At 43.1% G+C, this 14,581-nt stretch overlaps 1 protein-coding gene across 1 annotated transcript in view; it reads left to right on the top strand.

The window, feature by feature from the left end:
• Window positions 1-573: 573 nt before the first annotated feature.
• The window catches only part of LOC133755642 (zinc finger protein 717-like), a 44,607-nt gene continuing 30,599 nt past the window's right edge, over window positions 574-14,581 (top strand). Inside the window, exon 1 of the mRNA XM_062185706.1 lies at window positions 574-823. The gene's annotated coding sequence lies outside the window, so the exon portion shown is untranslated. The remainder of the gene's footprint in view (window positions 824-14,581) is intronic.

Genomic DNA, 14,581 nt, shown 5'->3' with positions numbered 1-14,581 from the left:
TTTTTTTTTTGTACTTGGTGAATTAGAGGGTGGTGTAAAATGCTTTGAAAAGAACCACAAATAAAAGACACAAATAAAAATTGTATTCTCAAATCTAGATGTTAAACTATGCTGTGTACACCTGTGCTAAGAGTTACATTGAAATCCTTGTCATTCATTACTTGAGAGAAGCTGTCCAGGAATAAAGCAACCAGTAGGATTTTTCTGAGGGAAACAGCGTGTGTGAGGCAACCGGGATTTGGGACTCAGCAGCAGTGGCTGTCACTTCTTAAGATTTTGTTCAAGAAAGGAAGAACAGCAGCTGACCCTTGAGATCTGGGGTGGGAAGGAAGGGAAGGCGGGATGTAAACAAAAGCAAACGCCCTCTGGTTCCCAGCCTGTCTCCGCCCACCCCACACTGAAGTCCTAGGAGAGGGCCAGTAAGTCTATCCAGGAATGCCCTGGCCTGGACTCCATTTCCCAGAGTCACCCGGTGCTCTTACGTTTTCCTGCTCTGAACGCCTGTGCGTGTGCATGCGGAAGAACGTGCGCATGCGCGTGCCTTTCCAAGTGGCTCAGAGTTGGGAACAGAAGTTCATTTACTGATCAGAGAGGGCCCTGAGAGGCCGCGCTGCTCCTTCTCCTGCATTCACTGGGCAGTCTTGCTCTGCAAGTGCAGTTGCAGGCAGTTCGGGAGCACACGCCCCAGACCTGCCGCCCGCCGCTTCTGTGCCTCTGCATCTGCCACCGTGGGTCCCAAGTTCCAGCGACTCCTGTCCCACACTCCCCGCTTTGCTCCCCGTGTGTCCTGAAGAAAGGGGACCTGCTACCGAGATTTTCCACGGCAAGTATGGAGAACAGGAGGGGGCATCTATGCGTGTGTGGGAGAGGGGTGGGTGGGATGGCGGGTGGCGGCTCCCAGACCTCGATCACTTGCTTCTCAGTGATCCTGGGAGCTTCTCCAGCAGAGTCAAGGCTGGGGCCCAGGTGTTGTGTCTCCCACAGCCACTTCCCAGTCTCCCAATTCTCGGCCGGTCCCACAGGCTGCCTCGCTCAAATTCTCCTTAAAGTACACTGGACGAGGAACGGCACAAGCAGGGCAGTTGAGAGCACGCAAAGGAAGGAGTCCCATTCCCTATGTTTAAATAAGCCCAGTTCTCACTTTGGGTGGGTCAGAGAATGCCTTGTGGCTGGGCCTCTGGCTATATCCCCTGGTATTTCCAGCTGGGCGGGGCTCGGTGGCCCTCAGCTGGAGCCTGAGGCAGTGGAGAGGTGGGGATGGAAGATCAGAGTAGGGTCTGGCTCCTGGCCCCCATGCTGGACCCTGTGGACACATCTGACAGCTGGGGCGCTCTGTGTTTGGCTGACTTTCCCAGCAGCACGTGAAGCTTGTGCAGTAGCTTTGTGGATTGATCGCTCCTCCGTGTTTAATTAACAGACTCTTTTTCAATCTGGAGCTTGAGGCCATGGAAACATAGCTGATTTATTTTCCTGCTTTTCAATTTCTGTCTTCAACCCTTCTTTCTTCTCATGTTATTAGGGATGTCAACTTTTATTACCTGCTGCTAACCCCTTTGCAAAGTGAGTAGTGAACTGAAATTAATGCAAGTCTACCGTGTGAGTTAATAATGAGCTACTTCAATCTGGATTTTCATAATGGAGAGCTACGAAAACATAAATACAGAAAAGTATCAATTTTTCTTGTCTAGTTCTTTACAGTCACTCAATGCTCCACCGAGCTGATTATCTTACAGTCCACATGGTTTTAATTAAGAGGGCCAGTTAATTTTTTTTTTTTTAATTTGACAGGCAGAGTTGGACAGTGAGAGAGAGAGACAGAGAGGAAAGTCTTCCTTCCGTTGGTTCACCCCCCAAATGGCCACTATGGCTGGTGCACTATGCTGATCCGAAGCCAGGAGCCAGGTGATTCCTCCTGGTCTCTCATGTGGGTGCAGGGGCCCAAGCACTTGGGCCACCCTCCACTGCCCTTCCAGACCACAGCAGAGAGCTGGACTGGAAGTGGAGCAACCGGGACAGAATCTGGTGCACATATGGGATGCTGGCACTGCAGGCAGAGGATTAACCAAGGGCGCCGTGGCGCTGGCCCATTACTTTTTTTTTTTAAATTATTTATTTATTTGTTTGAAAGGCAGAGTTACAGAGAGGCAAAGACAGAGAGAGAGAGAGAGAGAGAGATCTCCCATCTGCTGGTTCATTCCCCATATGGTCACAATGGCCAGAACTGCATGGATCTGAAGCCAGAAGCCAGGACCTTCTTCCAGGTCTCCCACACAGGCACAGGGGCCCAAGCACTTGGGCCATCTTCCACTGCTTTCCCAGGCCAATAGCAGAGAGCTGGATCAGAAGTGGAGCAGCCAGGTCTTGAACTGGCACCCATATGGTTTTACCCGCTCAGACACAACACCAGATTCAAGTTACTTTTCTTATTCTGGGTTCTGTGTTTAACCCCATGACATTTTAAACATGGGAGGATATTAGTGGTAGATTTTCAAAATGACTGGTCTGTGGAAGCCTTCTTACAAGGTGTTAATGTGAAGAGGGGTAAGGAAGAAAAGAGAAAATGTGCCCCTCTCCCTGCACAGAGATGCCCACACAGTACTGTAAAAGATGTGGCTTTGGGCTGGCACTGTAACTCAGTAGGTTAATCCTCTGCCTGTGGTGCCAGCATCCCATATGGGCACCAGTTTCAGTCCCAGCTGCTCCTCTGATCCAGCTCTCTGCTATGGCCTGGGAAGGCAGTAGAAGATGAACCAAGTCCTTGGACCTCTACACCCATGTGGGAGACCCAGAAGAAGCTCCTGGCTCCTGGCTTTAGATCAGTGCAGCTCTTCTGGCCATTTTGGCCAACTGGGGAGTGAACCAGCAGAAGGAAGACCTTTCTCTCTATCCATCTCACTATCTGTAATTCTACCTCTCAAATAAATAAATAAAACATCTTTTAAAAAAAGAGCAATGTGGCCCTGAAAACTAGTGCTATAGACTTTCAGTATAATGAAGTTTTCACTTGATTAACTCAGTGATTCATAGATTCTGTTAGAGTCCTGTTGTCACCAGATTACTAATCTGTGAAACTCATTTAACATAGTGAGGTTACCTAGGAAGTAAAAATAGAAAGGGAATCCTGGATAGAGGTTGCTAGGGTAACAGCATTCTTCCTCTGAAACCCAGTGTGTTTTTGACCTTTTCTCCCATGTACTCCCTATCACAGTGCTTGTGAGTGGACAAGCAGTTATGTGTTTCTGCTAAAAAGAGTTGCTTCACACACAGGAAGCAACTGTAAGACACTTTCTCAGCAACTATGTTGTGTGTACATTAATACGAACTTGAAAACAGCCAAGAACAGGCTTCCTGGACTACTCAGGCTAACTCACTTTTCTTGGCACATCATCCCCTGCTCTGCTAGAAGTTTCCAGCAAGTTCTTTAAAATTTTTAGGAGAGACATGTTTCATATGAGAGACATAATCTGATAATGTAGCAGTGATGTCTTTAAGAAAAGATGCCATGTGAGGAAGCAGTCTGATGTGTCCACTCATCTTCCTATTAATAACTCTCATTGATGTCTAGCACAGGGTGGCAGAAGCAATCCTCCTTCTGAATTGCATCAAGCCAGGAGGATTCATCTACAGTTCATCTGAGCTTTCTTTGTATGAGGGAATAACCAAAATACAACATTGTATAGGTTTTTTTTTTTTATTCATTTTATTTACTTGAACAGCAGATTTACAGAGAGATGGAGAGACAGAGAGAGGTCTTCCATCCATTGGTTCACTCTTCAAATGGCCACAATGACTTGGGCTGGGCCAGGCTAAAACGAGAAGCTAGGAGCTTCTTCTGGTTCTCACACTTGATTTCAGGGGCCCAAACACTTGGGCCATCATCCTTTGCTTTCCCAGGTGAATTAGGGAGCTATATTGGAAATGGAGCAGCCAGGTCTTGAACCAGTGCCCATGTGGGGTGCTGGCACTGCCAGAGTCTGCTTAACCTGCTACACCAGTCCCATGTGCATTTTTCAAAGGGGGAGAGGGGTTAAATTTTGTCTAATATGATTCAGAATAAAGATTATAATTTGTAGTAGATGATGATTTTGGTTATATTTTGAGTTTCATTAAATTTCTATATTTTTTAAGTTAATGAGTACTAGTAGTTACCTTATTTTTTTTAAAGATTTATTTATTTTACTTGAAAGTCAGAGCTACAGAGAGGAGAGGCAGAGAGAGATAAGTCTTCATCTGCTGGTTCACTCCCCAAATGGCTACAGTGGTCGCAGCTATGCCAATCCAAAGCCAGGAGCCAGGAGCTCCTTCTGTGTAGTAGTTATGTTATGTTATGTCATCCTTGCTTTGGATAAACAAACTCTCTCCCATCCCTCATTTAAAATGCTTTTTAAAATAGGTTTATTTTGAGGGCTGGCACTGTGACATGGCAGGTGAGGCTGCCACCTACAGTGCTGGCATCCCTTATGGGTGCTTGTTTGAGATCCAGCTTCCTGCCGTGGCCTGGGAAAGCAGTGGAAGATTGCCCAAGTTTTTGGGTTCTGCACTGCATGGGAGACCTGACAGACGCTTCTGGCTCCTGGCTTCGGATAGATCCAGCTCTGGCCGTTGCAGCCATTTTCAGAGTGAATCAGTGCATGGAAGACCTCTCTCTGTGCCCTGCCTCTCTGTAACTCTGCCTTTTAAATAAATAAATTTTTACATGCTACACCATGGAGCTGGCCCCAAGACCTAACAGGTTTTCTGGGTGCTTATCCTGGGGTTCACTTTGAGCACTAAGCATAGTTATTCTGTGTGACTGAATATTTCATGTTCCTTCTTATGGAAAAGTTTTTCTCATGATCTGAGTAGTTGGCTACATCTGCCCATAGTGGAAACTAAAACTTAATTTGGCATCTGAACACCCAGAGTGCTGATTCCTGTAATCTTCTGAATTTAATCAGAAAATGTGTTTTGAAACATTTGGTTTATGAGTAGGCAGGGCAGTTTTCCTGGAGCCCGTGCGAATTGGTGAACTGATGGTGTTTTTCTACCCCACATTATATTCTGAAATTTACTTCATTTTATTTTCTTAAAATAACTATATTTGTAATTTGCTCCCCCCTTCTGAAGTGTTTGTGCTGAAGTGTTTCTGAAGTGTTTGTCCTTCTTATAACCATAGACATAAGTAGCCCTTTTCATTCTCTTTATGATGCTATAAGAGCAATGGGACATTGCAATTCTCTCCCCTGGCAGCACATCTTCCTCAATGTTTCTCTTTGAATTAGTCCCTGGGTTAACTTGGCTGCACAAAAGGCATATACCTAAACCCAGTGTACCTATTGAATGAAAGTCATCATAAAATCAATGTGCCTTGTAAACCTCTCATCTTTTGTTTTGAAATGTGTTGTGAATGTGTCTTATGTCAGTGTCTGTAAGCCAGAGACTTCCCACTTGAGGCAGAAGCCTGCTGAGGGACAGCACAACTGTAGCTTTGCTCTGTTACTTTACTGTGGCTACTCTCTCACACTTTCTCTTTATTTTATTAAGATTTAAAAATTTTATTTTAAAGCAGAGTTACAGAGAAAGAGGCAGAGACAGAAGGATGGGGATCTTGCATCTGCTGGTTCACTCAAGAGACTGCAATGAATAATGCTGACTCAGCCTGGAAGTCCAACCCAGTGTTCCACATTGGTGCAAGGACCCAAGTACTTGTGCCATCTGTTTCTGCTTCCCCAGTTGTGTTAGCAGGGAGCTGGATCAGAAGTGGAACAGCTGTGACTCAAACTGGCACTCATGGGGCTGGCATTGTGGCACAATGGGGAAAGTCACCATCTGCAATCCAGCTTCCCAGATGAGCAGCAGTTCATGTCCCAGTTGCTCCACTTCTAACCTAGCTCCCTGCTGTTGGCCTGAGAAAAGCAGCAGAGGATGACTCAAGTGTTTGGGCCATTGTAACCCATGTGGGAGACCCAGATGAAGTGCCTGGCTCCTGGTTTCTGTGTGCTTCAGCCCTGGCCATTGCAGCCATGTCAGATGGAAGATCTCTCTCTTTTATAGCATTTATTTATTTATTTGCAAGGCAGAGATAGAGAAAGGGAGAGAATGAGAAAGAGATTTTCCATCTGCTGGTCTACTCCCTAGATGGCTGCAATGGCCAAGACTGGGCCAGGCCCAAGCCAGGCACCAAGAGTTTCATTCAGGTCTCCCACTTGGGTGGCAAGGACCCAGGTATTGGACCATCTTCTACTTTTCCAGGGCCACTAGCAGAGAATTGGTTAAGAAGTGGAGCAGCCAGGACATGAACTTGTGCCTATACCAGATGCCAGCACTGCAGGCAGCAGCTTTACCTGCTAATCCACATCTGACTCTCCCTCCTCTCTATAACTCTGACATTTTTTTTTAAGATTTATTTTATTTATTTGACAGAGTTACTGATAAATATAGAGACAGATAGAGAGGTCTTTAGTCTGCTGGTTCACTTCCCAAATGGCTGCAATGGCCAGATCTGAGCTGATCTGAAGGCAGAAGCCAGTAGCTTCTTCCAGATCTCCATGTGGACAAATGGCCAAGGACTTAGGCCATACTGTGTCACTTTCCAAAGCACATTAGCAGGAAGCTGGATTGGAAGTGGAGCAGCCAAGACCGGAACCAGGGACCATATGGGATGCAGGGATGCCTCAACCAGCTATGCCACAGCACTGGCCCCCAAAACTCCGACCTTCAAATAAATCAATCTTTTTTAAAGGGTGGACACACATATTGGATCCCAGCATTTTATTTTGTGGTGGCTTAATCCACTGTACCACAAAGCCAGACCCACCCTTTATCCTTCTGATGACTTGTGTGTCATGATCTTGGTGATATCTGCTGAACAACTGTTGGTATTGTTAGACTCTTCTGTTTTATTTTGGTTCTCATTTGTTGAGTTTATTTTGGCTGCCACTTTTGGGTAGCAAGCTGTGATGTCATCAGTGGCTAAAGCTGCCATGTGTTAGGCTGGCACTGATTCTACCTTTCCATTTCTTCAAATAGAAGTGGAAAATGAAATCCTCTTAAGACTAACATGCTACAAAGTAACAACTGGAAATCAAGCTTCCTTTCTTCTCACCTAACAGACCCAACTGGTCTCTGTGTTTCTCATTTTAGCCCAAACCTATATCAGATTCATAGAGCAGAAGGAGGCTTATTTTTTAAGGCAGAATTCATAGATGTGGTTGTCCATTCACCTCTGAGAATTAAAGCCATCACTCTGCTTTTTTACTGGTTTTCAGTCTGTGGTGGTACCATCCTTCACAGGAAGACTGATTCCTCACAGAAGAATACACCTAGGTGGAGAAAACTTTATGGAATGGGCTTTCCAAAGTGAAATGGAATTCTGGCCTGGACATCCTTGAGATCATGATCAGCAGAGTGGGGAAATTCTTAGCTATGTCTATTCACATACTTTCCTTTTCGTTCAATGTATTCCTCCCTTACATAGTGCTCTGTGCTCTCCTTCTGTTGCACAACACAAGGAGTGTCTGTGATTGAGGCTGTTTGTGTACCACTGCAGTATCTGGAGTTGACTTTGTCTCCATCTCTAACCAGAAACTCAGATGCAGAGTGAGGAGGAGAATGCCAGCCTGCCACACAGGGTTTGGGCCCCTTGCTCCTTTACTTTTCTTCAGTGCAGGAGCAGCCTTAAATAGAGCTGTACTGGGTAATATTGTTTCTTTTAGATTTGAGGGCTTGGATAGCAAAAGAAATACATATTTTTTTTTCTTATAGAATGGATTGAGGAGGCACTACATAAAGTCAGCAGCAACTTTCTTGGATCCTGTTACATGTCAAGATGAGTCAGAATATTCAGGGCCATTTGTTAAATTTTTAAAAAAATTAAAAATATTTATTTGAAAGGCAGAGTTACAAAGAGAGAGAGACATAATCATTTATCCATTGGTTCACACCCCTATTGGCCACAATAGCTGCAGTTGGACTGGATTAAAGTCAGGAGCCAGTATCTTCTACATTTCCCATTTGGGAGTAGGAGCACAAGTACCATCTTTTGTAGCTTTCCTAGGCACATGAAGGAACTGGATCAGAAGTAGAGCAGCAGCTGGGACATGAACTCATGCACAATATGGAATACCAGCATCACAGGCAATGGCTTTCCCACTATGCTCTACTGTCTGTTTTTATTATTACTATTTTTATTTGAAAGGCAGAGTTAGAGAGAAGCAGAGGCGGGGGGGGGGGGGGGAGAAAGGCCTTCCATCTTCTGGTTTACTCCCCAGATGGCTGCAATGGCTGGAGCTACCCTGAACTGAAGCCAAGAGCTTCGAGTCTCTTCCAGTTATCTCACATGGGTGCAGGGGCCCAAGGACTTGGGTCATCTTCTACTGCTTCCCCAGACTTTAGAAGAGAGCTGGATCAGAAATGGAGCAGCCGAGACTCAAAGCAGTGCCCACATGGGATGCCAGCAGTGCAGGCAGCAGCTTTCCCTGCTGGGACACAGTACCAGCCCCTCTATTGTCTCTTTTATGGAAATATATATTTAAGGAATATTAGAAGGCCATTCAGGCCCTCCCTACAAAACATTTTGAAATAATGATTGACAGTCCAGAAGACTGCTTCCAAAGGGCGAGAGCTGCAGGGACAGAGAGGCAGTGATGTAGAAAGTGTATGAGGAACAAGGGAAGATATGAAGACCAGAAGACATCTTGAAAAGTATTCTGAAGGATAAAGTAATAGGACACAGTTCATTTGTGCAGATTTCTATTATAGGGTGTTCCTTTTTTTTTTTAATTAGAGATAATTTCTAACATAATTTGTGATATACTTGACTCACTTTTCAGTTTTCTTCTTACAGATAAGATGTGCTTATAAGATATAGAGGGGCTGGTACTGTAGTTTAATCCTCTGCCTGTGGCACTGGCATCCCATATGGGCACGGGTTCTAGTCCCAGCTGCTCCTTTTCTGATCCAGCTCTCAGCTATGACTATGACCTGAAAAAACAGTAGAAGATGGTTCAAGTGCTTAGGCCCCTGTACCCAAGTAGGGGACAGAAGAAGCTCCTGGCTCCTGGCTTCAGATCAGTGTAACTCTATCTGTTATAGCCATTTGGGGAGTGAACCAGCAGACAGAAGACTTTTATCTCTGTCTCTTGCTCTCACTGTCTAATTCAACCTCTCAAATAATTAAAATCTTATAAGATGTAGAGAAGTACTGGAATTAAATGCAATAGTACACTCCTAAATATGCAGTTAGCATTAAATTTTTGTTGAGAAAGGGATGAGCTTGGCTTTATGTGTGTCTTGCTTAGAGCAGAATTTTTTTAAAAACTTTTATTTAATGAATATAAATTTCCAGTGTACAGCTTATGGATTACAATGGCTTCCCCCTCCCATAGCTTCCCTCCCACCCGCAACCCTCCCCTCTCCCGCTCCCTCTCCCCTTCCATTTGCATCAAGATTCATTTTCAATTCTCCTTATATACAGAAGATCAATTTAGTATAAAGATTTCAACAGTTTGCACCCACATAGAAACACAAAGTGAAACATACTGTTTGAGTACTAGTTATAGCATCAAATCAAAATGTACAGCACATTAAGGACAGAGATCCCGCATGAGGAGCAAGTGCAGAGTGGCTCCTGTTGTTGACCCAACAAATTGACACTCTAGTTTATGGCGCCAGTAACCACCCTAGGCTGTCATCATGAGTTGCCAAGGCTATGGAAGCCTTCCAAGTTTACCGACTCTGCTCATATGTAGACAAGGTCATAAAAGACAGAGTGAGGATAGTAACCAATGATCCTAAGAGTGGCATTTACCAGGTTTGAACAATTATACAGCATTAAGTGGGGAAGAGGACCATCAGTACACACAGGTTGGGAGTAGAGCCATTGGTGGTAGAGTAGAGGTTATGATTACAAAGGAATGAGGCCCAAGTACGCTAGACAGGGTCTAGAACAAAGGACAGAGTCATTATTAGAGGAGCTAAGAAAGGTGCTGTCTAAGCTACAATTAAGTTTTCTGATTGAGAGGCAAATAGAACCTGATAGAAGGGGCTTGATAATAATCTGTTGGGCTTTAGGCCTTGTAAGTTAAGAGGCCCAGACCTATCTATCTCTTTGCATGGGGTACATCCTAAGGGAGGTGTGAACCTCCTAGGGGAAGGCACTCTGTTGACTTTCATTACTTGGCTGGCCTGGGAGGAGAGCTGGCCAGGTAAAGGCAGGTGGCATCTCTAACAAGAAATTTACAGTTCTGCCTGCAATTTTGCTAACCCTACTTGGCTGTCCCCTCAGCTGCAGTGGTCACTTTGGAAGCTGGGCTGAGTGAAGGGCTTTTCAGCTTAGAGCCAATAAGATCTGTGGCTCTGACCTGGGCATCCTTCGACTCCAGGGCAGGTCCATTTCCAGTGATCCAACTCTTGGCAGAGCTGCCAGGGCTCTTCATAAGTTGACTTCTGCTGAAGCCAAGGCTTACCACATTGAAAGCCACTGCAGTGGACTGGCCTGTTGGGTCTCCTTGAGGGCAGATCACTGTACAGATCAGCCATTAATAGGCCTGCCACCCATTGCTTCTGATGCCGAGCTTTCTTTTCCTCCTGGTTTGTGTTAAAGCAGACCAGAGGATGCAAGTCAAGGGAGTGCCCAAGTCCCATCTCTAATCTTCAGTGGCCTGAACTACAAGTCTATAGTCACAGGCATGTTCTGTAGTAGTTTTTCTAAGGTAGACAATGCCCATGAGGAAAATTATATTCTCACTTTAAAACTTTCTTTCCCTTTGGTCTGAAAGGGAGGCTTTTTCTACTTACTGTATACTACACTGATGGCAAAGTGAATCTAGCTATGAGATTATTATTTAAGCTCTTATTTTGCTATGCTATTACAGAAAAATGTTAGCCATCTCTTTTATAAGGTCTAAAGATTAAATTGTGCATCCTACAGATTCCTTCATAATAGAATTAGTTTCCTACCTTGAAGAGAATAGAGAAATGAAAGAAGTTGGGCTTAGAATAGAGAAATGAGGGAGTAAGTCCTGGATCGCTTGCTGACAATAGCAATATCACATGAATACTTAGTAAACAGGTTCAACCATTAGATAACAACTTAAGAAAACATTTACCAGAAGGTCCAATGCCTTCTATAAATTTTAAGAATCATGTATTTCAAAACACCTCTTAAATATCTAACATGGTGTGGTTTGTTTAACCAGTAAACTTAAACACAACCATATAAAATGATTTTAGTTTCTTTCTACCAACAAGTTTAAAACATATGATACAGAGATTAAGGTCACACAAATTAAAATATATCTTTGATTGATTTTAGCAGCTTAAATTTATGGACAATCTTATCTATAAGCCATTTAAAATAAAACTCAATAAAATTTCCCCATGAGGACATACAATATGTACACACATATAACATAGCATAGTAGACCAATATAGCAATTTTAACAATAGCTTTTAAAATCTTTAACTCTTTTTGTAGATTGCCAATTGATTTGAATTGCTTTTTGTTTTTAGTAACTTCAGTTAACCATACTTTCTCTCAGTTGGTACTGTTAATACATTATTGGCTTCATCTGTTTACAGAGCCATCCCAAAGTACTGAATACAATAGAAGTGGCTGGAAAAAGTCCATAGGAACCTATAGGAGGACAGCTAAACACAGAACCAACAACGCTTTAGTTTTATGAGCAATAAATCAGATACAACTGTGGATGACAAAAGACTTTAAGTTGCCATGTTTAAAATTATAAACTCATCAGCCAACAAGAGGCACTTGCTTACTTCACAGTATTTTTGAAATTACCTGTAGGATTTTACAAGTATTTAACCCTTTAGGCCTCTGGGGCTTTCTCATTAAGATAACTATCATGTCTAGTGACACAAGATCATTAGACTTTTTAATTCTCAAACATTTGTATTAATAGCATTTTCCATTATAGAAACTTAAAGTCTGGTACCACATCACATCTTGACAGTACTTCTAATATAATCCAAATAGCCTGATTAGTTGGTGTCTCTATAAGATGAGAGACATAGGTTCTTCAATTTTTTTCAGTTGGGCCCAAACTGGAAAAACCAAAGTCCAGCATTTACTGGAAATTTTAGAGGCCAGATTGTTTGAAACTTTGATTTTTTGAATGCCTGTCAAGAATGCCAAGAAGGCTCAAAATCCAAAATATCTCATTGAAATAAGATTCCTTAAAATCATGACATAACATAGACCAAATTTGATCATTGTTACAAGGTGATTATTCAAATCTTTGAAAATAAGCATATATTTAAATAACCCTTAGCTCTTAATAAAAATTCAGCTATTTTTGAACAATTAGAATTTAACAGACATCAAGAGAACATAATAGATTACTTTAACACATTGCTTTACCAGAGCATCAGAGTTTAATTCTATGTCAAAGAGAAATTGAGCTTCCTGTGATCTTTTGCTGTGAGGTTTCCTTTCTTTACCTTCTTTCATATTGGTGACCATGTTTCTGTGTTTCTGTGTGTAACACATCTTTAAGCATCTTTTGCAGGGCAGGATGAGTGGCAACAAATTCTTTCAGTTTCTGTTTTCTATGAAAAGTCTTAATTTCACCTTCATTCACAAATGAGAGCTTTGCAGGATATAATATTCTGGGCTGGCAGTTTTTCTCTCTTAGTACCTGGGCTTTGTCTCGCCATTCCCTTCTAGCTTGTAGGGTTTCTGATGAGAAGTCTGCTGTAGGTCTAATTGGAGATCCTCTAAGAGTAATCTGACGTTTCTCTCTTGCACATTTTAGGATCTTTTCTTTATGTTTCACTGTGGTGAGTTTGATTACAACATGTCGTGGTGAGGATCTCTTTTGGTCATGTTTATTAGGGGTTCTATAAGTTTCCTGTACTAAGGTGCCTCTATCCTTCTCCAAACCTGGGAAATTTTCTGCTAGTATCTCACTGAAAATGCCTTCTAATCCTTTCTCCCTCTCCATGCCTTCAGGAACTCCTAGAACCCGAATGTTGGGTTTTTTAAGAGTATCCTGTAGATTCCCGACAATATTTTTTAGATTTCTAATTTATTCTTCTTTTCTTTGGTTTGCCTGTTTCCTTTCCTGTTCTCTGTCTTCTAAGTCTGATATTCTCTCTTCTGCTTCACCCATTCTGTTTTTAAGGCTCTCTAATGTGTTTGTCATTTGATCTATTGAATTCTTCATTTCATTATGATTTCTCGTCACTATCACAGTTTCTTGTTCTACTAGTTGTTTCATTTCGATTCCTCCTTAATATTTCATTTTCCCAAGAGTAATTTTCTATCTTGTCCATTAAGGATTTCTGTAGTTCAAGAATTTGTTTTTGAGAACTTCTTAATGTTCTTATCAATTTTTTGAGATCCACTTCTTGCATTGCTTCTATCTCATCATCTTCATAATCTTGAATTGGGGTGTTTTTTCATTTGGGGGCGTCATAGTGTCTTCCTTGTTCTTCTTACCTCGGTTTTTGCGTTTGTTGTTTGACATGTTGGAGATATTTGGTTTCTTCACTGTGGTGTTTTTTCTTGTTACACTATGGCTCTATATTAAGTGGACTGTCTGCTTTCGGTGGAGCCTTAGAGGCTTGAGATGAGTGTGGACTGAGAGCTGTGTTTGGTTCCTCAGGGTTGAGGGTGTGTCAAAGATGACACTCCCAGGTTAGGTGTGGTAAATCTCTCTTCCTATCTTTTTTTGATTCAAAAGTGAAGTAATTCCGCACAGCTGAATGTAATTGGAGGTAGTTAGCAGGCAAATGATATACCCACAGGAGCCAGAGCTTGGAAACTCTTTCCCAAGGACCACACAGGGAATCTGTGCTGCCCTCGGTGTGGGCTCCAATTCTCCTGCAATCTCCCACTGGGTTGCCATGTTAGATGCTAATCTCCTGTTATTTCACCCCTCCCCCCAGAGTCAGGTTTTTCTGCTAGGCTCAGGGCCGGTGCAGACCTGAGGTCGCCCTGCTTATGACGTATGTCCAAAATGGCAGCTGCTCTTTGTCTTGCTAGCCCTTGAGTGGTGAGCGGAGAGAGAGAAACTCGTGTCCATATCGGTCACTTTTTTTTTTTTTCTCTCTCTCTCTTCTAGTTAGCCTGGTGAACTTTTCCCCACGGAGTTTCAAGCCTCATTCCCTCTAGTCTCCTCTTTCCACTTGCCCGCTGGTGTCTCTGGCTATGGAGATTCGGCTCACCTCGCGTTCCAGCACTGGTGCATTGAGTCTGCCGCTAGTGTCCCAAACTTGGGCTCCCACGCTCTCCACGCAGGTTCACTGTGAATCACTAGTTCCAGAAGAGTTTCCTCTGCTGTTTTTTCCCCTACTCTTCCTTGACCCTGCAGTATCTCCACTTTTATTAACCTGTCTCTTCCCTGGACTAATAGTGTGCTCCCTTCCTATTCCGCCATCTTGCCGCTCCTTAGAGCAGAATTTTTATGACTGAATTTGAGATAATTAAAAATCAGTTTCATAGTTGAAACATTGACCATTTTTACTACTGCAGCCTCCCCCTCACTCTGTATCCCTATGCAGATAATCCACATGAAGGTACAACAGAAAGAGCAGCCTGCATATCTGGAGTAATGCAAATATGCCCTTTGCTTAAACAAGG

This window comes from Lepus europaeus, unplaced genomic scaffold, assembly GCF_033115175.1.
Source record: "Lepus europaeus isolate LE1 unplaced genomic scaffold, mLepTim1.pri SCAFFOLD_66, whole genome shotgun sequence".
NCBI lineage: Eukaryota > Metazoa > Chordata > Mammalia > Lagomorpha > Leporidae > Lepus > Lepus europaeus.
This window is presented reverse-complemented; position numbering and strand designations above follow the sequence as displayed.